Below are 26983 nucleotides of genomic sequence, written 5' to 3' on the forward strand. Positions count from 1 at the left end.
GGAGATCCTGCAAGTTGGGCAGGGAAGCCAAGAGGGTAGACGATAGGGATGACACATTCACGCGGTTCCAATTTCGAGCCCATAAGTTCTTCTCCAGCTGGGTTTTTTTTACTGGACTCAAGCAGAGGGGAAAAAGAAATCAAAAAGTGGTCGGACCAGGGACAGGGAGCATTAGACAAAGACAGAATTGGACAGTTGAGGGACCAGACCTGGTCAAGGATGTGTCCATGGGTGTGCGTTGGGGCATGGACATGGGAGATAAAGTTATGCTCACGCAGTGTCTCCGTGAAATCTTTGGAAGACGCACATTCTCGAGGGTCAGAAGGCCAAAAATTGACGTCCCCGAGTACCAGGACTGACAAGTTATTGACCGAGATGGTAGATAGTAGGTCCTGAAAATCAGAAAGAAAGGAGGGAGTAGACTGGGGGGGCGATACACCAACAGACAGGTGAGAGGAGGAGAGAAGGCGGAAGAACGGATAAGTAAATGATCGGTGGCCGCAATGGGGGAAGAGGGGAGGAGCTGGAATTGATGTTCAGAGCGAAAAATAAGGGCAACGCCACCACTGAGTTTACCTGCCGGCCGGTCAGCCCGGAGGGCACAGTAAGATGGGGGAGAGCCGCAAGTAAAGAGGGGAGGGAGGACTGGGAGAACCAAGTCTCCGTGAGAAATAAGAGATCTGGTTGAGTAGTGTCGAGCAGAACGAACAGCTCGTGATGGTGACTAACAGCGGATCTAGTATTCAACAGACAAACAGTTAACAAAGGGGGGGAGGGAGAGAACCCCTGGGGAAGGGAAGCAAGGGAGGGCAGTGGAAGAACAGAGGGAGATATAGTAGGGCGGCTCGAGCTGAGGCCAAGTGAAGCAATGTGGTTCACAGTGAAATCAGACAGTGGCCAATTCCCCTGAAGATTACAAAGATCCAGAGAGGAATACACAGGGATTTGACCATAGTGGGGTGCCCCCAGCCCCGTCCGGCCGCGGACGGCGCAGACGGGCTTGACTTAGGCGCCACTTCGGCGCGCCTTCGTCGCGCCCGCTGCGCTCGTCCGCTGCGCTGACACATAGTGGCCGTTTAAATAGGGGAGGAGCGCAAAATGGCATCTAATATATATATCTGATATTTAGTTTATTATCTTCCATTCCATTTAACACTACTTACAAATAACCTGCCATATACACAAGTCAAACCATCCTTCTGCAAATAAAAACACAGCTAACTTTAAACTGTTATCATAATTTACTTTTTCATTTTTTTCAATATGTCAACAGTTAGGGGTCCATTAGGATGACGGGCGGACTTTGTCTGCCCGTCATCCTAGCGGGGATTGGGACCGCCCACCATAAGGGCGGGGGTCCCATGGGGGCATTAGGATGTGCCCGCCACAATGGCGGGCACATCCTGCATTTCTAGCATTGTGGCGGGCGGTGCTCTCAGCACCGCCCGCCACAATGCTAGAAATGCATTTCAGCATTTTCATAAACAAAGTGGCAGGCACCGTGCGGTGCCTTGCTCTTTGTTTATTCAAATGAGGGGGGGTACCATAGGTACCCCCCCGTGTGCAGCCCCCACCCCTCCTTCAGTCTGGGGGCCCCCAGAGTGAAAACCGCATGCCTTTCTGTGGCGGCAATGCCGCCACGGAAAGGCATGACTGACAGCCCATACTAATATGGCTGGCGGTGTCTATGAGACACCGCCACCATATTAAACATTTTCCGCCCAGGCAGCAAGGGGACCGGGGCGGAAAAGCGGCGGACGGTCTTTTTACGACCGCCGCGGTCCCCCCCACCATACTAATATGGCGGGGGGAATTCGGGAATGGATGTCTGGCGGATTGCCCGTCATCCTTGTGGGGATTGGGACCGCCAGCCATAGGGCGGGGGTCCCGTGGGGGTCATTAGGATGTGCCCACCACAGTGGCGGGCATATCCTGCATTTCTAGAATTGTGGCGGGCGGTGCTCTCAGCAACGCCCGCCACAATGCTAGAAATGCATTTCAGCATTTGAATAAACAAAGCAGCAGGCACTGCGCGGTGCCTGCCTTTGTTTATGCAAATGTGGGGGGCTACCACAGGTACCCCCCTGTGTGCAGCCCCCACCCCTCCTTTACTTTGGGGGCCCCAACTGCATGCCTTTCCGTGGCGCCTTTGCCCATACTAATATGGCTGCCGGTGTCTATGAGACACCGCCACCATATTAAACATTTTCCGCCCCGGCTGCAGGGCGACCAGGGCGGAAAAGCGGTGGGCGGTCTTTCCGTCCGCCGCAGTCCCCCCGCCATACTAATATGGTGGGGGGGAATTCGGGAATGGATGTCAGGCGGATTGCCTCTGCCAGACCGGCGGTGGCTACCGCCAGCCTGGCAGAGGCAAGCCGCCCGACATCGTAATGGGCCCCTTGGTGTTTATATCTTCTAGTAAGTTCATTAACAACATATACAAACATATTGTGCGTTTTACAGAACACTTCATTAAATTCTGTAATCTCCTTTTTTAAACTATTAAATGTAATATATGCGTCTTGTTCTGCAACTCGTTTTCTTAACAACTCTTCATGTTCCCTAGAATCTTGCTCAGGTCAAAACAAACAAAACTGCACATCACCAGAAACCGTTTTTATATCTGCCACACTGCCATGCAAAAGTGCCCTACCTATTTATCCTAAAAATAAAGCAGGAGCTTTCACACAATACAGTCTCCTACTTAAAGTTTTCATTGTTGAGTGGTATAACTTATTTTGTGTTTTAAACTTCACCTTGGAAAAATACATGGGAATTGTCTTAATATAACCACGGATTGCTTTTTTTAATACTAGAAACACTGCTACAATTCCATTTAGATACAGTACCTTGACTATGCCTTCCTTGTACCTCTTCTGCAATACCTTCTTCTATATTTCTAGATACCATAATCTCTTTTGCTATCGAACTACCATTCTTCATTTGATAACATTGTCCTCTTCAATCAATAGTTTAAACTAATTTATTATCCTTGAGATACTTTTCTTCATTAAAGAAAGCCTCTGTAAATATGTATCAATTGTCTACTAAACACTGTATAATAGTTGCTTCTATTCACTAATCCTTTCTTCTCAATGTGTCTCCTCATGCACATTTGCTCAATAAAACTTGCAAATACACGGATTTGTGGTTAAATACCTCAATATTCCCTGGATGATTGAGTGAGTGCATAGGTAGTGCCTAGGTGATTCCCTGAGGATACAAGTAGTGCTTAGATGATTCTCTGACTATGTCATAACTGCAGGGTCATTCCACATCTGCATACTCACCACCTGCGTGTTTGCATGATTATACCACTAGTGTCTGGGTGTTTGGATGAGTGCATGAGTAGAGCCTGAATAACTCAACAAGTGCATGACTAATGCTTCAATATTTCAATACAAGCATAGATGCTGGTGAGATGATTTAACAAGTGTAACTCTAGTGCCTGGATGATTGCAAGAGTGCCTACATTGTATATAGGTGATTTATGCAGTGCATGGATAGTGCATACATCATTGTTTAAGCTCATGCATAGATCCTAACCTATTGGATGAGTAGTTTTGCAGCGATTCAATGCAGCCCATGTCTTTTTGGTTGAGTGAACTTGTAGTTCCTGGATGCTTACATAACTACATGGGTAGTGCCCTCCGAATTGAATTAAGTGCTTCAGTAGTGCCTACCTAATTAGATGATTGCATGACTATTGTCTGAGTGACTGCATACTATAATTGTTAAAACTTGAGAGATTGAATGTAATTAAGTGTACTGCTAGGGTGATTGTATTATTGGAAGACTATTGGCTCAGTAATTAAATGACTGCATAGGTACAGGATGGCTGATAAGTTTACTACAACGGTACTCGCTACATAATTACATGAGTAGACCATGAGTGTTTAATCAGTGCACGGGTATGCCCCAGTATTTCAATGACTGCATGGGTTTTGTGCGGATGTATAGATGGCTGCATAGGTCCTGAGCAAATGTTGTAATGATTGCACAGTTATAGCCTTGTTAATTGCAATAGATAGTACCTAGGTGTTTAGATAAATGTATACGTAGTGCCTGCATACTTCAATAACTACATAATTTCTGCCTGCCTGAGTGCAAGATTATGTGTGTAGTTTCTGGAAAATTAAATAACTCTATGGATAGTGAATCACTGATTTGATGACTGCCTGAGTAGTGTCAGGTTGATTCCACAACTGCCTGATACTCCCTGAGTGACTGAGAAAGTACCTTCATTCCTGTTCAATACATAACATTTGTTACTATATCAATGAATTGTTGGTTATCTCCTTCTGTCAGCATCAAGCTATTTTACTATTTACATTGTTTTCTTCTGAGCTATGCGTAAGTGAAATCTGCGTATCAAACTTGATACATAATTGCATACATGGCCCTATGGAAACATACATTGCTTTGCTACTGAGCATGCACATGCATCAGTTACTGTATAAAACGGAAAACAACATTTTGAAATTTTTCAAAACACAAAACTTTTTATGATTGGCATACCTACACCATTACTTGAATACTTCTTCTGCTTCTAAAACATATATTCAGCATATCACAAACAAAAGTTACACTCAAAATTAAGCCAGCACAAGGACTCCAGAGACCCTACGAATCTTTCTCAATTTAAATAGTACATGTTTAAAGAAAAACACAATCCTCACCATATACATGAAATTGTCATCAGCCTTACTAAACATGGATCACCATGTAAACATATATGTGATTTCTTAATAGATGTAGACCTGCAAGCCAACTTTCCGAAAATATATACCTCTCTACATCTTTAAGAAAACTCAAAAGTCCCACCGTATATATAACTATGTGCAAGCTAAAAACTATATCTCACAATCTAAGCATTTGCAAAGTGGCCATATAAGTTAAAAACCACATTAACAAACACTTCCCAATGTATACCTAACAACTATTACTTATTTCTAGTTCATATACACACATACAACATGTTCTCATCTTTTACTTCTAACTACACTATTCCTCTTTAATAATGTGAGATTCTTAATTCCTCATTGCAACTGTCCACAAAACTATACTGTTATTTTTCAATAAAATGCACAATGTAATAACTGACACTAATTTCTTTTTCTTTTACTTCCTAAAACATTCACCACTAACCTCTTAAACACACACCCTCTAATAGATACAGTTCAACTTTTCTCATCACTGTGATACTCCTTTTAATCAAACTCTCATATACATCTTCATTTTTAATATACATTTTTTAAATAATTACGTTATATATAAACCCAGGGCTTTAAGTGGGATGAAAAAACTGTGGGGTCTCTCAAAGGGGTGTGGTCAATGTAATTAAGGGCATGGATTAAAACATGTAAACTAATAATCTGTGGTAGGCATAGTCTGCCACCCGACTTGTATTTTGCTATTTCTGTCATCGCATCCAGATATATGATGCAACAAGTACAACAAGTCAGGACAATTGGCTTTGTCAATGGTTGTTAGTTGCATAAGATAAAAAGCAGTAACTATGGCTTGTATGTAATACTAAGAAAGCTTCCACTTAAAGCCCAGGTAACACCACAACAATGTTGCTGCTCCTAGGTTACAAAAAGAAATGGGAAATCCAGAGAGAAAACGACTCTCTTTAAAGTATTTCCCTTCCCCTACAACGCTTACCTGGCATGACATCATGCTGTAACTTCTCCACGCCTGAGAAGTGAGCAGTATGAGCACGTGCACATACATGTGCCTGCTGTCTCAAATAAGTCTCGATTGGGTTCTGTTTTGTGCCCTGACACAGGTAGTCAATTTTTTTCCGGACTGTAGTGACATGCTGTCACTGCAGTCAGGAAAAAAGTAACAGGGCACAAAACAGAGCCTGATAGAGACCCATTTCGGTACCCCTTTCAAAAAACTGCTGGTGCTCAGCACTGGTGAGACCCAGCCCACTTAAAGCCCTGTATATACCACTGAATTCAGTTTGTAGATTATATTGTTTTTTTTTTCTTTTTCTCCATTGTAGAAATTGAGCACAATCATGGTACACCACTCTCATACAAAGCAAGCCGAAAATGGAAACCTCTTCAACTTTCCACTCTATAATCATGAGAAAGGCAGCAACTGAAATCACATCCTTCATTTTAGACTACAGTATCTTCACTTGTGAATGGTTAGCATCTGTTAAACCTTTCCCTCTCTTTCTAAACGAGGATCCGGTCTCCCCTTTTTACACCTCTCTGCAATGCAGCTCTGTGGCGCTTACTGGAGATAGCTGGTGGGCTAATTGGACCCCAAGGACCCTCAGGATTTAAGAGGACTTAATCCCCCAACTTAGAACAAGCCACGTGGCGTGTTTGCCCAGTGGTGAAGGCAGGGGGCGGGACCTGATGTGACAAGTGTGCAAACTCACTCCGTGGCGTGTTTTAAGTTGGGGAATTAAGTCCCCTTGTTGCCTGAGGGTCCCTGGCGGCCAACTAGCCCACCAGGTACCTCCAGTAAGCGCAACAGAGTTGCGTTGCAGAGCAGTGTAAAAAGCGGCGTGACCTTGGACCATCTCTTTGCAACGTAGCTCTGTGGCGATTACTGGAGGAACTCAGTGGGCAGGTTGGCCACCATGAACGCTCAGGATTCAAGGGGAATTAATCCCGCAACTTAAAATCCAACAGGGGGGGGGGTTTGCACACTGGTGAAGGGAGCAGTCGGGCCTGATGTGACATGTGTGTACTTATCCAATAACTCCGCCAAAACCCAAGAATTTATAAAGTCATCATGCACTCTCCTTGCAGTACATTAATCATCCAGTCACTATCCATGTACTCATGCAATAAGCCAGGCACTAACACATGCACTGCTATATTCCCGAGCACTACTGATGCAGTTCAGCCATCTCCTTATCACTACCCATGCACTCCTCCAATCACCTATGCAGTTCCATGTACTTATGCAATCATGGCGCCAAAACCCAAGTACTTATAAATTCACCATGAAATCTCCTTGCAGTACTCTAACCATCCAGTCACTACCCATGTACTCATGTAATGACCCAGGTACTAACACATACTCTGCTACAATCCCCTGAGCACTAATGATGCAGTCCAGCCATGTCCTTGTCACTACCTATGCACTCCTCCAATCGCCAGCCAGTTCCATGTTCTTAGCTAATCACTGCGCCAAAACCCAAGCACTTAAAAATTCACCATGCACTCTTCTTTCAGTACTCTAATCATTTAGTCATTACCCATGTATTCGTGCAATGACCCAGGCATTAACACAAGCACTGATAAAATCCCGTGAGCACTACTGATGCAGTCCAGCCATCTCCTTGTCACTACCCAAGCACTCCTCCAATTACCTATCCAGTTCCATGTACATATCCAATCACTCCACCAATACACAAGCACTTATAAATTCACCATGCACTGTCCTAGCAGTACTGTAATCATCCAGTTACTACCCATGTACTCATGCAATAGTCCAGGCACTAACACATGCACTGCTACAATCCCCTGAGCACTACCTGTGCAGTCCAGCCATCTCCTTGTCACTACCCATGCCCTCCTCTAATCACCCAGCCAGCACCATGTACTTATCCAATCACTCTGGCAAAACACAAGCACTTATAAATTCACCATGCACTCTCCTTGCAGTACTCTAATCATCCAGTCAGTACCCATGTACTTATGTATTGACCCAAGCACTAACACATGCACTGCTACAATCCCCTGAGCACTACTGATGTAGTCCAGCCATCTCCTTGTCACTACCCATGCACTCATTCAATCACCCAGCCAGGACCATGTATTTATCCAATCACTCCGCCAAAACCCAAACACCTATACAGTCACCATGCACTCTCCTCGCAGTACTCTAATCATCTAGTCACTACCTATATGCTCATGCAATGACACAGGCACTAACACATGCACTGCTATAATCCCCTGAGCACTATTGATGCAGACCAACCATCTCCTTGTCACTACCCATGCACTCCTCCAATCTCCCAGTCAGCACCATGTACTTATCTAATCACTCCACCAAAACCCAAGCATTAATAGATTTACCATGCACTCTCCTTGCAATCAACCAGTCAGTACTCAAGCACTCTTGCAATGACCCAGGCACTAACACATGAACTGCTACAATCCCCGGAGCAGTAATGATGCAGTCCACCCATCTCCTTGTCATTACCCATACACTCCTCCAATCACCCAGCCAGCTCCATGTCCATATCTAATCACTGTGCCAAAACACCAGCACTTATAAATTCACCATGTACTATCCCTGCAGTTCTCTAAGCATCCAGTCACTACCCATGACTCATTCAATGACCCAGACACTAACACATGCACTGCTACAATCCCCTGAGCACTGCTGATGCAGTCCAGCCATCTCCTTGTCAATACCCATGCACTCCTCCAATCTCCCAGTCAGCACCATGTTCTTATCCAATCACTCCACCAAAACACAAGCACTAATAAATTTAACATCCACTCAACTTGCAATCAACCAGTCAGTACCCATGTACTCATGCAATGACCCAGGCACTAACACATGAACTGCTACAATCCCCTGAGCACTACTGATGCAGTCCAGACATCTCCTTGTCACTACCCATGCACTCCTCCAATCCCCCAGCCGACTCCATTTCCTTATCCAATTACTGCGCCAAAACACAAGCACTTATAAATTTACCATGCACTCTCCTTGGAGTACTCTAATCATCCAGTCAGTACTCATGTACTATTGAAATGACCCAGGCACTAACACATGCACTGCTACAATCCCCTGAACACTACTGATACAGTCCAGCCATCTCCTTCTCACTACCCATGCAATCCTCCCATCACCCAGCCAGCACCATACAATCACTCTGCCAAAACCCAAGCACTTATAAATTCACCATGCACTCTCCTTGCAGTACTCTAGCTATCCAGTCTGTACCATGTACTCATGCAATGACCCGTCAGCAAAATGTTAGGGGCACAGGAGGGCTTTCTGCTCCTTTATTAGTTCTTTCTGCACATCTCATTCTTCTTCCTGCACTTTTCGTCATCTTTCTGGACTTCTGTTGCCTCTTCTGCATTTGTTACGCTTCTTTCTGCGCTTTTCTTCCTCTTTCTTCACATGTCCTACCTATGAAGGCTTAATTAGAAATTAGCATTGAAAAATCCTTTGAAATTCACTGAAAAAAACATGGGTTTCATTGAAGTCATTGTTAGAAATAAGCATTTAACAAAATTCACTGAAAAAACTACAGGTTTCAGGGACGTTATAGTTAGTTGGACATTTCACTCATACAAAACCAACAAAATTCGGCTGTTATAGTTAGTTCATCTACTCACACTCCCGGAATGCACTGCTGATGATGTCACATATTTCATCATTCATGACCTGGTCAGTGACATAAATGATGACATCTCAAATTACATCACTGATGACATCATCCACGTAATAATCTAATGTACCTCCTCCTACCCTAATATAACCTGTGATACACCCACTGTAAAAAAGGTCAGGGAACAACCAATAAACAAAGATCCTTAAGTATTGCCCGGCGGTATCGCCTCTTTGACCCACAAAATATTAATCAATGAAGAGGCAGGCGCTGGAGACTGGAAGGCAGGAAACAAGGGTTTATTCTCTCCGGAGGAGAACACATCAGTTCGGACAGCAAGTATCGTCACGAGGCGCTCTAACCGCATCTCTGAGGCCTGGCCTCTTATACACAGGTTTATGATCTTTATTGCAGGTAACACATTCTTGCAATGCTTTGAAGTATGAAAGGACATCCTCGGAATCTCCCCTTCAGGCCCGTTCCCACACACATTTACAGTTGAAGTCCCCACCCCGGTCACAACAGGTGATGATTATCGCGCAGCTGGACATTCCGCCGATTCACGGGATGTGTGGGGTTGATCGGATCTCATAGGGAGGGGGCTTTGATCAATTCGAGGGTCCTTTAATGGGGGAAGCTTCCTACTGTACGGGGGGGGGCAATAAACAGTATCCGCAGGGCCAGGTGGCGGCCTGGGAACGAGGAAGACAAACGGGCACACAGGAAAAGGGGGGTTTGTATCGAAGGGCCTGGGACCATGAAAGGAATGAAGGGAGGTGTCGTGCTGGGAACAGGATGGGATTCCGGGGCAGAGCTGCGCTGAAGAGGGGTTTACGACCCTAGGCATGTGAGAGCGGGGTGGTTGTCATGCGGGGGGGGTTGCCTGCGAGGTTGAGAGAGAGAGAGAGAGAGACGCGCTGGCTATCAGCGAGGGGCAGGGAGGCCATGGTGCTCAAAATGGCTGCCGCTTACGTGCACAAATGGGTTCAAGAAGAGCAAGATGGCGCCGATAATGTTGACGTTTTCAGCCTAACTTTTAACAGTCCTCCCTTTTCAACATATCTAGCCAACTTGCCTACTTAATGTCAATCTTCATCAAATTCCTAACCTCGGCATCATATAATGCTCCCATGCGTTCGTTCCCAAAGTCCACAGTCTTAGGGCAAATACAATTTGTACATAATGAACACAGAGGTGGCAGACATTGAATTCCTAAGCATAGACCGCATATCACAACTACAGGAATCAGGATAATGGTGAACAGTCTCCAGCCCCAGTTCTTAACGGTGTTCCAGAACCAACCACCAAGCGACCATTCTTCCTGATCCTGGTGGACTTCTGAAGAGAGTCTATGAAGGTGTTCGATGGCTTTGTACACTGAGGGTGAGTTGTCCGGTATGTATGTACAGCAGCTGGACCCAATAATGCGGCATGCTCCACCACGGTCCGCAAGAACCACATCTAGGACAAGGCGGTTCTGGAGGGCCACCAAGCGGACAGCTTGAAGCTCGGCAGTGTTGTTAGCAAAGATACCAGCTGTGATGTTCATTGTTGTCTCAACTGCCTGAGTCAGATGTCGGATGGCACGGCTGTTTGCCATCGGGCCCCAGAGGGGAACAAGTCCCTTCATGGCATCGAGGAACTGCGCTCCTGTTGAGTCGGCTTGTTCAATGTCCTTGGCTCGTTTTTGTCTATGATGGTTCTCTGGGGCCACATAAGTCGGAGGAAGGATGAAGAAGATGAAACAAGTGCCCCCCCAGCCTTTGGGGAGCCAGGTGTAGGCTTTGTGCCGCAGACGAAATACATGTTTGGGGACGACACAAAGGAAGGTGGATCCGTGGAGTCCAAAGTTCTGGTAAAACGGCAAGCACTGCGGCCCACCAGCTGTGTCCCAAGTCCTTCTATGCACATGTGGCCTGTGACGTTGATGACTGACAGGGCTACAGTCAGGGTGGCAGCCGTTCGTTTCCGCAGGTAGGAGAAGGTGGGTCTGGTTGGATTGTTGAACACCTGCATTTCAATTCGCTCTTTAGCAGGGATGTCCATGTGGATTGAGTCGTTGGAGGTCTGCGGGCAGAAGTGTGTCTTTGTTTTGTTTCGCCAGACCCCGTGGAAGAAATGCGTTACGGTTTTGCTGGAGGTGGCATTGTCCTTATAGCTTTCTTGCAGGAGGATCAGCCAAGCAAGGCAGGAGCCATGAACTGAGAAGGGTGAAGGGATGAATGGTATCGAGTGTCCAGTGGCGTGGGGTAGCAACCCACAGATCCAACAGTTGGTGGCATTGGTGGCGAGATTGTGCTGGTGAAGTAGCTGTACGAAAGAGTTATTCCAAAACTCCTTTCGTCTCTCTCTGAATTGAGGAGAGAGCGAAATCAGATAATGTTCCTTCATGGTGGTAGGCTGAGCAGTGGTCAGGAAGGTTTCGTGAGTTGGTGCATTTTCTTCCATAATCCAGAGTGTGGTCATGAGGAGAAAGCAGAAAAGGATTGTGATGAAGAGTGCAATTGTCTTTGAGCTGTGAAGTCTGTCTGTCCTTGGGTTTCTGTAGTGGGTATTTCCTGTTGCTTCCATCATCCTCTTATTTGGCGCTTCCATCATCTTCTTATCTGGCGCTTCCATCATCTTCAAGGTGCTCGGTAGCGGGCAGAACCACAGACTTCGTTTAGCTTCTCTCCGGGTGACCCTTGGTGGTGTTTAGGTCACCGTTCTGAGATTTAACTTAGTCCGTGGTCTACTTAGCCAAAGCTCCCTCCTTTCGACGCAGGAAATACCCTTCTCTGGATGGCACAGTGGGATCAGAGAATTTTGAAAGTTCAAGTGCTTCGGTATCTGGATAGCAGGTTAGTGACGGTCGGTCCTTGTTCAGGAGCTCTTCTTGGTTGTCGATGTTTTCTGTCGTGGCCAGGGTCGAGGAGACCTTCTTACAGTGGTGTGCGTGCAGCCAGTGCCGTTTCCCCTCCACACGAAGAGCCGTCCGGGTGGTGATTAACACTTGCCAGGGGCCCGTCCACCGGGGTTCCAAACTCTTCGACCGCTGAAAGTTTCGGATCAGCACGAAATCTCCAGGTTGGATGGCGTGACCCGGACCCCTGGAAGCATCGGGGATGGCCTGCTGCACCTGCTGATGAATGACAGACAGAGTTTCAGTCAATTTATACAGATAATCAGACATTAGGACGTCCGGGACGTCATGAATGGAAGTTGGTTTCGGTGCAGACCAGACACTCATGGGTCGGCCAAAAACGACTTCATAAGGTGTTAAGTGATGTTTGGTGGGGGTGGAACGCATCGATAGCAATGCCAGTGGGAGGGCGTCTGGCCATTTCAGACCCGTGGTAGCCACTATCTTGGCCAGTTTCAGCTTTAGTGTGGCATTGTGTCGCTCAACAAGTCCAGCAGACTGGGGGTGGAAGACTGCGTGGAACTTCTGCTTGATGCCCAACCCCTTTAAGAAGAGCTGGATGACTTCGGCTATGAAGTGGGGGCCATTATCGCTCCATAAAATACGACAAAGGCCGTAACGGGGGAAAAACTCCTTTAACAGTACTTTTGCAGTGACCATAGCAGTGTTGTCACGGGTTGGGTATGCTTCCACCCATTTGCTAAATGCGCATACCACAACAAGTACATATTTCAGGCCTTGGCATCTGTCTAGCTGGATGTAGTCCATCTGCAGGACTTCGAACGGGTGATTTGGGACCCCAAATCCTCCCCGGGGTACTACAGTTCCTTTCCCGGGGTTGTGTTGCAGGCATATCAAGCATTGTTGGACCAGACGTTTGGCGGAGTCTGTGATTTTATCATTGTGCCAAACTCTGGAGACAAGTTCAATCATGGGGGCTGATCCTATGTGGGCAGGGGAGTGTGCCATAGTCAGTATGGGAATCAGGTACGAGTCAGGTAGCAACCATTTGTTTGTGTCTCTTGTCCGCCAGCAGCCTTCGTCATCTTTTAACCCCACCCGTGTCCATTCAGTCAGTTCGTGCTGTGTGCTAGCCATTTGAATGTCTCTAATAGTGTCCCTAGCATCAGTCCATTTTTCTGCTTGTGACCTGGTCACGTACATATGTGTTGTCGTCCTATTTTCAGCTGTCGTTCGGGCAGTGATGTCGGCTAGTGCATTTCCCTGCCCAATAATGTCTGTCACCTTTTTGTGTGCCTGGCATTTGACGACTGCAAGCTTTGTGGGGAGAAGGACAGCTTCGATCAAGGCGGAGACTAGATCCCCGTGCAAAATGGGGGTGCCGTGTGAGGTCAGGAATCCCCTTTCCCTCCAAAGGAGCCCAAAATGGTGAACCACCCCGAAGGCATACTGGCTGTCGGTGTACATGTTCGCTGTAGTTCCTGCTGCCAGAATGCAGGCTCGTGTCAGGGCAATCAGTTCCGCTGCCTGGGCAGATCGTTGCGTGATGCGGGCTGTCTCGACTACAGTTCGAGCCGTGGTGACCGCATAGGCAGCGGAAGTGGTGCCATCGGGGAGTTTGATGCATGAACCGTCCACCCACAGCTCTCCGTCAGGGTCAGGAAAAGCCGTGTCTCTGAGGTCAACCCTACTTCTAGTCTGTTCGTCCGTAAGAGTCACGCAGTCATGTGCAGGGTGCACATTGGGATCGTTCTCTGGTAAGGGTAACAGAGTTGCCGGGTTCAGTGTGGTGCATCTTTTCAGGGTGATATGGGGTGCAAGCAAAGTCAGTTCATATCCAGTCAGTCGTGCACTCGTCAGGTGTTGCATCTTGGTTTGGTTCAGGAGGGTGTCAACCGCATGGGGTACCAGTACCGTGAGGGAATTCGAGAGCACGATCCCCTCACTCTGTCGGATAGAGATTGCAGCAGCAGCTACAGCTCGAAGGCAGGCAGGCAAGGCTCTGGCTACAGGGTCAAGAGTGGCAGAGAAGTAAGCGCACGGTCGTTGCTTTGGGCCAATGGACTGGGTCAGGACAGATAAAGCGCACCCCTCCCTTTCGTGAGTGTAAAGGGAGAAGGGCTTTGTGTAATCGGGGGTACCTAGGACAGGGGCCGAACAAAGGGCATCTCGTAGTTCCGTGAAGGAGGTTTGACACTCAGGGGTCCAAGGGAGTGGGAAGGGGACGTCTTTAGCTAGCAGAGAAAGCAGCGGTTTCACAACGAGGCTAAAGTTTGGTAACCACTGTCGGCAGAAGGAGGTGAGGCCTAGTAGGGAGCGAACCTGTTTCTGGGTCTTAGGGACAGGAGTTTCGAGAATGGTTTGGATCCGGTCGGGAGTGAGTTTCCTTCCTTCTTTGGACAAAAGGTGGCCTAGGTAAGTGACCTGGGGTTGGCAGAATTGCAACTTCTTCTTGGAGACCTTGTGGCCATTTTCCGCAAGGAAGTGCAGGAGTTGAATGGTGGCTGTAACTGCTAATGGAGTGGTGTCGGCTGCCAAAAGGATGTCATCGACATATTGCACTAACACCACTCCATCGGGTAACTGGACTTGATCCAGTTGTCTCTTGAGGGCCTGGCTGTAGATGCTAGGGCTTTCTGTGTAGCCCTGGGGTGCTCGGCAGAACCTATATGAGCGGGCTTTTAGGGTGAATCCGAAGAGATATCGGCTGTCTGGGTGGATGGGGATGGAAAAGAATGCGTTTTTGAGGTCAATGACAGTGAAGGTGGTGGCAGTAGAAGGAATCAAAGTCAGGATGGTGGTGATATCTGAGACCACGGGGTACTGGGGTACCACCACTTTGTTGATCTCTCGAAGGTCAATGATAAAACGGTATGCTTTCTCATCTCCCTCTCCCTGTTTCTTGATGATGGGCAAGATAGGGCTGTTGCAAACGTTGCTAACCACTTCCTCTACCACTCCTGCGTCTATCAGCGACTGAATAATCTTTACCAATGCCTTCTCGCCCTCGGGCGATATCCGATATTGTGGAAGTTTTGGGAGTGTTGCGTCTGGTCGGACAGTAATGTGCACTGGGTCAATCAACATGCGCCCTACGTCCGAATCCGTCTTGGCCCACAGATACGGAGGCAGAGTGTCAAGCAGGGATGTGTCAGCGTCGGTGATGGAAAACATGCGTCGGGGAGGGCAATGTCTAAGCAGAACAGGGTTGTCGTAAAGGAAAACTCGGACTCCGTCTTGAGAACATCTGATTGTCGCTCGGAAGTGTTTCAATAAGTCAAGTCCCATAATGGCGTCAGGGCTATTGGAGGAAAGCAAAAACGTGGTGTCAGTGGTGTTGTTTTCTAAGTCGAAGAGGATCGGGGCGGACAAAGGGTTAGTGGAGGGCGTTCCATCGAAACCTGTCGATGTTATAAGTGAGCCAGACAAGGGTGCCCTTGGAATCAGTCGTTTAGATAACGCACTACGTGTTGCGCCAGTGTCTACCAGAAATGGAGACTTCGTACCCAAGACCTTAGCAGTGACGTAAGGGCCTTGCTGGTCAACATAGAGCTCGACTGGATCCCTCCCTTGCCCTTGGCGGTCCTATGCAAAGTTGTGGGCGTCATCGTAGTCAGATTGCTGGCATTGGTTCTGTCTGGGTCGATCAAATGTATTTGGTCTGCCTGATCTGTCGTTAGTCGCGTCATTTGGGGGCCCTCGCTGTTGTCCCTTATTTCTCGGTCCACTTGCTATGTCCTTGGGGTCTTTGCTTCTGATTATTTCCAGAAGAACTGGGCATTGGGATTTCCAATGGCCAGTTCCTTTACAGAAAGCACACTGGTCCTCTCTAATGTCTGTACGTCCAATGTGGGGAGTCAAAGTGCGGTCCTTGGGAAGTGCTGTCTTAGGGACGTTCGTCTGATAGTTTCCCCGGTATTGGTCTCGTCCTATAGTCACCCCTTGCAGTTGGGCAATCATCACCCTCTCTTTCAAGTCCTTCTTCTTTTTCTCTGTTGCTCTATCGTTTTCATTTTTCTGATGTTCATAATATTGGGCCATCTGGAGGATAGCCGTAGGTTTGGAGGCTGCCCAATTACTCTCGCTAGCCTGCAGTTTCTGGGAGACCTCCGGTGGCAGACCCTTAACATAATTCTGGACAAACAGATGGTGTCCGGTTGCAGTGGTCATGTCCTGGCCGCTGTAATCGGAGAACACCGTTTCAAACCGGGAGAAGTAGTCCGATACATCCTCCTGGGGTTTCTGGCGACAGGCCGTTACTATCGACCAGTCCACTTTCTTTTCTGGAATCAGGGTTTTTAATTTCTGTACGATTTTATCTGGAAGGTCTAGAATGGGTTTCAAAGGCTTTTGTCCAGGTCCTCGTTGTTTATCAATGCCATCGAGTTGTGACCAGGTATGTCCAAACAGCTCAAGGTGGTCGACTTTCCGGATTTGCTTCCACACATCAGCTGGTAGACATAACCCGAAAAACAAGTCGATGTCAGCCAGGGTCATAATCGTTGAACCTAGGGCTGTACCCAATTCAGTATAGAAGGCAGTGGGGTTTTTACGTAGGTCAGGCAGAGATTTCCGGAATGTCAGAATCTCTTGCCGGTCCCATGGCTGGTAGACCCAGTTGTACACTACCCTTCCTTTTGCATCTTTGTGGTTTGCATCATCGTTAGTCCCTTCACCTTGTGGAGGAACCCAGTAAGGGGCAGCCTCTCGTATCGGCATCATGGTGTTAGATTGCTCAGTTTGTGGTTCGGTCGCTACGGATGTCGTGGGTTTAGCTCCCGATTCTCGTTCCGTGAGGTGGCGAAAAACCTCAAGCGTACGCGTAAGGAGGTCCGTCACATCACACTCGCCCTCATCCCCGATATCGACCTTCCGGTACAGAGTCGTTAGGCTCTCGGGACCTTTGTCTCGATATCGGTCCTCGTATGCGTTCAAGACATGGTAACACAGTCGTACGGTAAAATGTCGTCTGTGACTCCCTGTATATGAGTTAAACATATCCGTGATGTACTCTTCACCTTCCTTCCTTTCTACCAGTGTCCTTGCTATCTTGTCGATCCCTGCTCGCTCATCTTTGCTTAGTCTGCTTGTTCTTGCAGAACCAACCCTTCGGGTCTCAGGGTCGCCTAGCGTTGTCGTTTGTGTAGTATTTAATACAAGGAGTTCGGCCGGCACAGAGGCCATGGGGGCCGAAGCTGTGGCGCTACCCTCGTTTGTACCTGGGGGTGGTGGGTGCTGTGCTAAGGGTTGGGAAGGGGCATATGGAGGGGGCATGTAGATGATCGGAGGACCTAACAGCAGATCATCGTTGGCTCGTTGTTTCAAGGGTAAATCAGGGTAGAGCGTGGAGGACGTTCTAACCGGACACTGGCTTGATGTTTCCATTTCTAGTTTCTGTTTGGCTTTCTCTCTTTCCTTTATCTCTTCTTCTAGTTTCTGAGCAGCTAGGTGGGCTGCTTTTCGCAGCTCTTTTCCCAACCTACTCTCAGTTTTCTTTTTACGTTGTTCAGTTTCTTTGCGCCACATGCCGAAACTATCAAGCATAGTGGGCGTTGTCTTGTTTTTACCAAGGGCTGTTTCTAGCGCGTTTATTTTGTCATCATCGAAGGATCCTATCAGTGGCCACTGACTTTCTCGATCCTTTTTCGTGTATTTATGCCACAGCTTGTTATAGGCTATAGCGATCAATCCATGCTTCATGAACATGTCCTTATTAGGGATGCCTTCCAGTGGAGCCGGATGGTTCATCTCTAATAAGCGGTCCGGGCTAAACAGGCTACCAATCAGTGGGGAGAAGACAGGCATGACGGATCACAACGGGGACAAAAGTCAGCACTGCCTATCTTATCACTGCATGCAAAGACTAGACAGAATATTTCTATTCTACGTTGTTTGCAGGCAGTGAACACCTCATGAACCAATATCGAATAGTCAACGTTCGGTCAATCAAACAATTCAGTGGGGAGAATAAGTAGGCCCGCAAAGGTCTGCGTTACCTACCCTTTCACTATCTGTAAAGGTGGGGGGGTGCCTTCCTGTTTGCAGACAGAGAATCTCCAGAGAACAATCCGTGAACAGTAGTCCAGGTTCAAACAATTAATCAGTGGGGGAGAAAGATAGGCACGACGGCTGCGTTACCTATCCTTCACTGCTTGCAAAGAGAGAGCCTGTTGTTTCTCCGTTTGCAGACAGCGAATCTCCAAACAAATCGACAAAGAGTAATACTAGTATTTTCCGAACAATCAAACAATCATTTCGCAATTCGTCGTGTTTACACGACCTTACCCGGACCGCATGGACAGTTTCTTGTCTTCCGAATCCAGCGCCCGATCGTCCTCTTTTCTTCGTAATCCTCGCGGCACTCCTGATGGTTCCCAGTCAGGACCGTAGATCACTCGAGAGAGGTCTGTTCGGAACCAGTGAAGTTCGGATGATCGGCTGTCAGACGAGGGTCTATCGGACAGGTGCACTTCCCGATCGTTGCAGTCGTTCACTCTGTCGTCAGGACCTCTCCCACTGGATCCACGAGTCACTGATGGGCCCCACGTATGGGACGCCAATTGTAAAAAAGGTCAGGGAACAACCAATAAACAAAGATCCTTAAGTATTGCCCGGCGGTATCGCCTCTTTGACCCACAAAATATTAATCAATGAAGAGGCAGGCGCTGGAGACTGGAAGGCAGGAAACAAGGGTTTATTCTCTCCGGAGGAGAACACATCAGTTCGGACAGCAAGTATCGTCACGAGGCGCTCTAACCGCATCTCTGAGGCCTGGCCTCTTATACACAGGTTTATGATCTTTATTGCAGGTAACACATTCTTGCAATGCTTTGAAGTATGAAAGGACATCCTCGGAATCTCCCCTTCAGGCCCGTTCCCACACACATTTACAGTTGAAGTCCCCACCCCGGTCACAACAGGTGATGATTATAGCGCAGCTGGACATTCCGCCGATTCACGGGATGTGTGGGGTTGATCGGATCTCATAGGGAGGGGGCTTTGATCAATTCGAGGGTCCTTTAATGGGGGAAGCTTCCTACTGTACGGGGGGGGCAATAAACAGTATCCGCAGGGCCAGGTGGCAGCCTGGGAACGAGGAAGACAAACGGGCACACAGGAAAAGGGGGGTTTGTATCGAAGGGCCTGGGACCATGAAAGGAATGAAGGGAGGTGTCGTGCTGGGAACAGGATGGGATTCCGGGGCAGAGCTGCGCTGAAGAGGGGTTTACGACCCTAGGCATGTGAGAGCGGGGGGGTTGTCGTGCGGGGGGGGTTGCCTGCGAGGTTGAGAGAGAGAGAGAGAGAGACGCGCTGGCTATCAGCGAGGGGCAGGGAGGCCATGGTGCTCAAAATGGCTGCCGCTTACGTGCACGAATGGGTTCAAGAAGAGCAAGATGGCGCCAATAATGTTGACGTTTTCAGCCTAACTTTTAACACCCACTCTAAAATACAGACTATCATTTTCGAAGCCATAGACACACCAATACCAGTTAGGGCATACCCACTCACTAATACCTAGGTCTACACACACATCCACTCATTCACCCATACAGTCACTCATACATGCAGTTAACCATCAATAGAGCATTATCATATGCACTCACATATCTATACAGGTGCTCACACACCACCACTCATCCATAGAGTTACTCACACACCTAGTCAGTCATGCAAAGAATCAATCACACTCCCATTTACTCACCTATCCAGTTATACACACACCATCTCACTTATTGAAACACATACTAACACAGACTTACACTCTATTTCAATAACTAATACAAGCACACACTGATCCATACTGCCACTCTCACAATTGCTCACTCCCACATATAGTAATTTATACACTCCAATGCTCACATATACTGCGTTTCACATATGCAGTTACTTACACAAGTACCACTGAGGCATACATTCACCCACCAACACACCCATACACACACTCCCCATCACACTCCCCATACAGCCCTTCACAGATGCACTCTTGAACCCATACACCCAGTGAATCATCCACTCACACATATATGCACAGTGTCGCCCCGCACACACCCACACAGGCACCAATACAGATACTCAGACAACCAATCGATAACCCACATAGATCTTCATTTAGCTACTCACCAACCCATGCAACTGCTTACACACCAACTGACAAACTAAACTGTATGAATTTGGATACCCTAGCACACGTAATAAATCAATACAATCTTATTCAGAAAATAGTAAATCACAGCACAATTGATGGATTGTATCAGTTCTTTTCTTCTTTTTTAATCAGACTTCCCGAAGTTCGGGTTTCACGTTTTCCAAGCCAAGCCAACACGTGTTTCATCGCTTCTTGTACAAATTAGAACATGCAACTTGTTCACGGCTAGGTTAAAACATATATGATACATTGTACGAATTTCATCCCCTGAATTAAGTTTTTGAAGCACAAATTGTGAGTAAATACTCACAAAAGTGCGCCCCAGCGGCATACATGCAGTGTTTATTTGTTTAGTTTAAAAGGTAAAATTGCATTGCATTGAGGAAGTTTCAGATACGCATGCAGTGCAACAATATAAGCTGATGGAGGTGGAGTTGTCAGCAATCTAAAAGTGCTCGTGAGAAAAAGGCATTATCAATATGTGTGATCCTGCCTATTACCAAAAAGCATCGTTAGTCACTCATTCATGAGATATTTGTATCCAGAGTGAGACCCAATCCTTAAACTCCCTATTTTTAAACACCGAAAGTCAAGTGAAGAGAGCCTAGTATAACTCCAGTAACTCAAAAGGACAAACCCATACACTGACCTGTACGTATGATCACAAGTATATTCTGCAAATTCAAAGAAAAATCAATAAATAGAATGTTTGTCTCTGTGTGAAACTATTAGACCAAAGGTTTAAATTCATTGTTCAAATATTAAAAATCTATTATATTTTTAAAAGGACAAATACCTGTCATATGGCGATAATTCCAGGCCACATGGTCCCGTGGCGTGAGTTAAAGTTTCAAGGAAATCCCCAAAGGGTACGGAAATAATATTCAAAGGCCAAAGGCAGGAGTCAGAATATAAACACAAAAATCGAATGCCTAATATTACTAACCGTGTCATCTCAGAAAACGTGAATTTCAACTGTAGAGCAAATTAAAACACAATCCCAAAACCATCTGAAATGGTAACTTGGAAGGTAAAGGAGTGCTATGCACGTGAGTATACACTTGCTACTAATGTGCCACCTAGTTATGGACTGTCAGATCTCCTGACTGCTCCGTGTATCATACGGGCAAAAAATGTAAACAGGAAAGAAAATAATCTTGTCTATATATTAAAACAAGTTGACCCGTTAATTGTAAAATTGAGGGGCAGTCTCCGGTTATTGTGCACTGCCTCATTGGCTCAATCCTTACCACCATATAAACACTGGTAAATAGTGACCATAATCAATCAGCAGTGAAACCACAAAAAGCGCCTTATATTAGCGTTCACCCTAAATTTATATCCGATTTACGTCAATCGGTATTCTTCTTACAGCTTGACAGGCGCCTAATTCGCTATCTTTGCCTTCACACCGAGTGCGAGTCTCGGTAACCGCGCCATTGTAGGGAAAATGATGTCACCCAGGAGGAACATGTGACCACGTTATGCGTGATCACGTGTGTATCTATTGCGGGCGCCATCTTGGAATGGTGTGATCTGTATGAAAGTGCCAAGCAATCCGTGTTTATTTGTTGGTTACGCCAAAAAAGGGGCCTTCGAAGTGTACAATTATGTTAACGAAGGCTATTAGTAGTAGAATTTCTTCCATAAAAGTTAAAAGATTCTGATTGTACATTTGACAGTCTTGTGATACATATACACAATTCAAAATACTTTGACGTCAGATTACACTATGATTATCTTAGTCAGGTGATACGTATGCATACTCCAAAACAACTGTAACATCAGATTACTTATCGATTTCAATCAGTTCAAAACAGTATTCATACAATACAATGCCCTACGAAGTCAATTATCTGCCCAAGAAATAATGCATCTCGTGGTCAATGTTCATCCCTAGTTCAGTCGCTCGTAAATTGAGTATCCAAGCTGCTTCTTTCTTACGTAATTGTAGTTCCCTATTGCCACCCCTTGGGTGTCTGGGCATGTGCTCAATATGCAGTTAATATTAGTAGTGATTGAGTACCGTTTTCCTTCTGGGCCATTAAACTCAAGTTTTGTAATTGTAGTTCCCTATTGCCACCCCTTGGGTGTCTGGGCATGTGCTCAATATGCAGTTAATATTAGTAGTGATTGAGTACCGTTTTCCTTCTGGGCCATTAAACTCAAGTTTTGCGCCCATTTGCACATTGAGCAGCAACCACACCTGTAAAATCCAATTGAGTGATTAGTCAACCAATTGGCGTCCCTTTTTGGTGTTGGATAACTAGGACTGAGGATATTCCTAAGGCACATTCCTCTCCTGTATGCGATCTCTGGTTTGTTCCCAATTGCACCAGTCAGTGTACTGTCTTCTTTCTGAATGTGCCAGTGTCTATTCATACTCTTGCTGAGGACACTCGACAATCGTTGTAGTTTGTGATCATTCTGATTTTAGTGTCTGTTTGTCTTTTTTTAGTGTGCTCTCTCAAGGTGTCTTATCAATCAGTCTGTTCGATCCTCCTCAAAGCTTTATCTAGAGTAGTCATGGTGTACCCTCATTGTTTAAAGCATTGTGTCATTGAGGAAGTGCAGGCTCTGAAGTCTATTTCTGAGCTGCAATTGCGTCTCGCTCGTACATTTTCTCCAAAGGGGATTGCGTCAATCTGATGTCTGGGATGGGCACTAGAGGCGTGCAAAATAGCATTGCTAGCCGAGCTCTTTTGGTATAGTCTGCTGTGTATTTGATCATTTTTTATATATAATTCTATGTCAAGGAAAGCTATCTTTTCTTTGCTGTATTCATAGGTGAACCTGATGTTTGACATGTTGTTGTAAAGATGGTTGACAAAGTCTGTTAATTTAGTTATGTCTCCTGTCCAGATCATCAAGCAATCATCGATGTATCTGCCCCAAAATAAAATGGAGTCAGACCACCTTGAGCCAGGGGGGTTTTACGAATAAAAAGAGGCAACAGGGAACAAAACCATCACCCACTAGCAAGCCCAAAACTAAGAGAGGCAAAAGAGGGGGGAACAGTGTTGTGAATGCATCTAGGACCCTAATTAAATATTCCAGATTTATGCCCTTATATGGTAATAATAAATCATGCCCTTATAAAGGCATAAGAATCATACCCATATTTAGTCATAGCCCATGCAGCCCAAATACGGCAAGGCTACTTCCTTAGACTCCTAGAGAGCACAACGAGTTCTTTCAACAAACCAAACCCCCAGCAACCTGGGAATTCCCCATGCTTTTGTTTTGATTTGTCATAGAACTCCTGCGAGCACTGAAAGAACGGCCAGTTCTTAGTGACATCTTTTATTGACGTCTTATGTCCAACCTTACGTCAAACACGGCACCTTCCAGGTATAAATATACCAACACTTGCCTTAAGCAACACACGGTGGCTGGGAGCAGAGCGACGTTCTACTTGCCCGAAGCCCAGCTGATGCGAGAGCCAAAGGAAGCCGTCCCTCCCTTTGACACACTGGGAAATGAGCTGAGTTTTCCAGCTCCGGTGTTTCCAGTCACCCTTGTGGGTTACTGGGAAATCGAGTCCTGAGAACGAGATACAAGACCTCCTTCATTATATAACCAAGGTACGGAGCCGATTAAAACCGTAGAGAAAATTCTTGATTCAGATTCTTGGCAAAAAACCAACTTAACTTAAAACTGCAACTTACTTACTCCTTCCCACGTATTAGGCTTAGGTGAGGTACACCGGGGTAGGCGTATCTTTGGAGCACCAGTTGAGTTCGTTAGTCAATGTTTTTATGTATGTCAATATTTTATCCATTTTAAAGTATCACATGGCTAAGAAACCATATCAATGCTTTTACAGTATTTTTTCATAATACTCCTTTTACTGTACGCACTTTACTTCATGATAAGTATTGCAATTGTGGCAATTCATTTCTCTTGCATGAGAAAGAAGACTGCTCAATAAAATAACACCTTTTATTGAAAACGCCCGTCTCTCTATTTCTCTGCACTCTGGTGAAACTAAGCATGCACGATTGACTGAGTGAAATAGCTGTCTATTGTTTTCACACAACTCTGGAGATATACTCCTTATTCTGGGGGAGCAAAGTTGTCATGTTATATGGTTGTCAGAAGCTAATCCCTTCTTGTCTGAATCAGGGAAGTTAACCCCTCCCTGCTCATTCGAGAAAGTTTCTAGTGACCTCTGAGCTAGCTGGCAAAACTAATTAAGTCTAACATAGTCAGTAGAGACCTAGATAACCTCAGTCCTACGTCTACACTGCTGTTTATATTTTTCCAATGCGCAGAGCCTATTGGGAATATAGGAACTACACTATAACAGGAGAAGAGAAGCAAGGCATGAGAACAAGGTCATGGAACAAGAGGAAGTAGAGGATGTGAATATCATTAATTTATCAGACAGATCCCTAAACAGTGATATGTCTCTTTTGAAAAAAAGCTTGAGTTTTTGTCCTAGAAAGAATGGTAATGTTGTTGATCTGAAAATTGATTTGTTCAAATTCAAGCGCAAAATGAAAATTAAAAAACATTTCATGATAAATAATGATTCATTTGAGATATCATCAGTGATATCACCAGTGATGTCACAGACCATGTCATGAATGATGGGATATCATCAGCAGTGCATTGCGGGGGAGTATGAGTAAAATGTCCAACTAACTATAACGTCCCTGAAACCTGTGGTCTTTTCAGTAAATTTCTAAGGTTTTTTAAATGCTATTTTCTAACTATAACGTCCTATGTTTTTTTCAGTGAATATATATATGTATATATCATCCACAAATCCTTTTCCATTGTGAGAAAGCACGGCACTTTGGGATAGAAGTAAATCAGTTTAGTTCATCAAGACAACACTGGACAGGACACGTTTCGGCTGCATTCGACAGCCTTTGTCACACACTCATATATATATATATATGTATATATATATCAAAGCTCCAAGTACCCACAGGTAAGGACGCACACAACAGCAGGTTGCCGAGACATTTATTTGGGTAAAGGACAACTCCGCAGTCCAGCTTGATTACAGTTCTCGTGTCGGTAGTAATAGCCTGACACGTTTCTGAGCTTCTGCTCTCTTCAGAGGCACGACAATGAGTTTGTACTACTTTAGACACTCCCACACAATTAATTAATTAGGTGCCCTCCAATGGGCTTCTCACATGAGTTGAACACAGTGTGTGCTGGCGTCACTGATGACATCTCAAATTACATCACTGATGACATCACTGATGACATCATCCACGTGATAATCTGATGCACATACTGAGGCTCTAATACAAACTTTGATACACCCACTCTAAAATACAGACTACTATTTTTGAAACCATACACACAACAATGCCAGATAATACGAACCACCGACTATTTCCTAGGTCTGTACACACATGCATAAACATACAGTTACTCATCAATGCAGTACTATAACATGTACTCATACACCTATACATATAGTCACACTCTACTTCTCATCGATAGAGTTACTAACACACCTAGTCAGTCATGCAAAGAATCAATTACATACTCATTTACTTATGTACACAGTTATACACACCAACTGAGTAATTTATACACACACCACATCACTTATTTATGCAGATACTAACACATACTTACTGTCTTATACAATCAGTGATACAAGCAGACACTCATTTATACACCCACTCTTTAAAAAACGTACTCACGTATAGTCATTTATATGCTCCAGCACTCACATTTACTGCCTAGAAGCATATGTAGTTACTCACACATATACCGATGAGACATTCATTCACTCACCAACACACCCCTACTCACACTAACTCACCCATACAGCTCTTCCTAGATGCACTTTTAAATCCATACAACCAGTGAATCACCCACTCAGACATCTGTGCACAGGGTTACACCCTCGTCCACTGACCCACACAGACACTCAGGCACCCATACAGATACCCAGCCAAAAAATCAATAACCTATATAGACAGTCATGTAGCTACTCACCAACCCATGCATCCACTTACACACCAATTGAGAGACTAATACAGAGATATTTTAAACATTTATATATTTCTAAATGTCATAAACTTATATTATAGTAAATATATTTTCTCAAAATCACGTCGGGTGCGGTCTCCTTGCTCGAGGGGGCCCCATTGTCATGAGACCATAAAAAAAAGCATTTCATTAGTTCATAACATTTCCCATTGTAAATGCCACCCATTTTAGTCAATCTCTGTACTGCATTTGATGAGACTCACCTCTTCTGCTTAGAGAGCTTTTTTCCTACACGTTTTGCAATGTACACTGTTAGACCTGGCATCATTGGCATGAGTCTCTCCTCCATTTTTTCTGTTTGCCTCCTCTGTTTACGATGTTTTTGCTGGTATATGCTTTGGGCACTGTGCCACTGCTGATTAGTGCCACAGTGCAAGTGCTCCCTATGTGAAATTGCTGTATTGATTGACTTCCATATTTGGCTTATTTGGTTTACTGTCAGTCCCTAGTAGAGTGCACCAGGAGTGCCAGGGCTTGTAAATACAAATGCTGCTAGTGGGCTTGCAGCACATGTTGTGCCACCCACAGAAGCGGCCGAGTAAAAGTATGTCTGAAGGTCTACCATTGCTAGACCACGTGCAGTCTGACTGTCACGAGGACTGCGCAAGTACACCTACTTGCCAGT

This window comes from Lissotriton helveticus, chromosome 7 (genome assembly GCF_964261635.1).
Source record: "Lissotriton helveticus chromosome 7, aLisHel1.1, whole genome shotgun sequence".
NCBI classification, from domain to species: domain Eukaryota; kingdom Metazoa; phylum Chordata; class Amphibia; order Caudata; family Salamandridae; genus Lissotriton; species Lissotriton helveticus.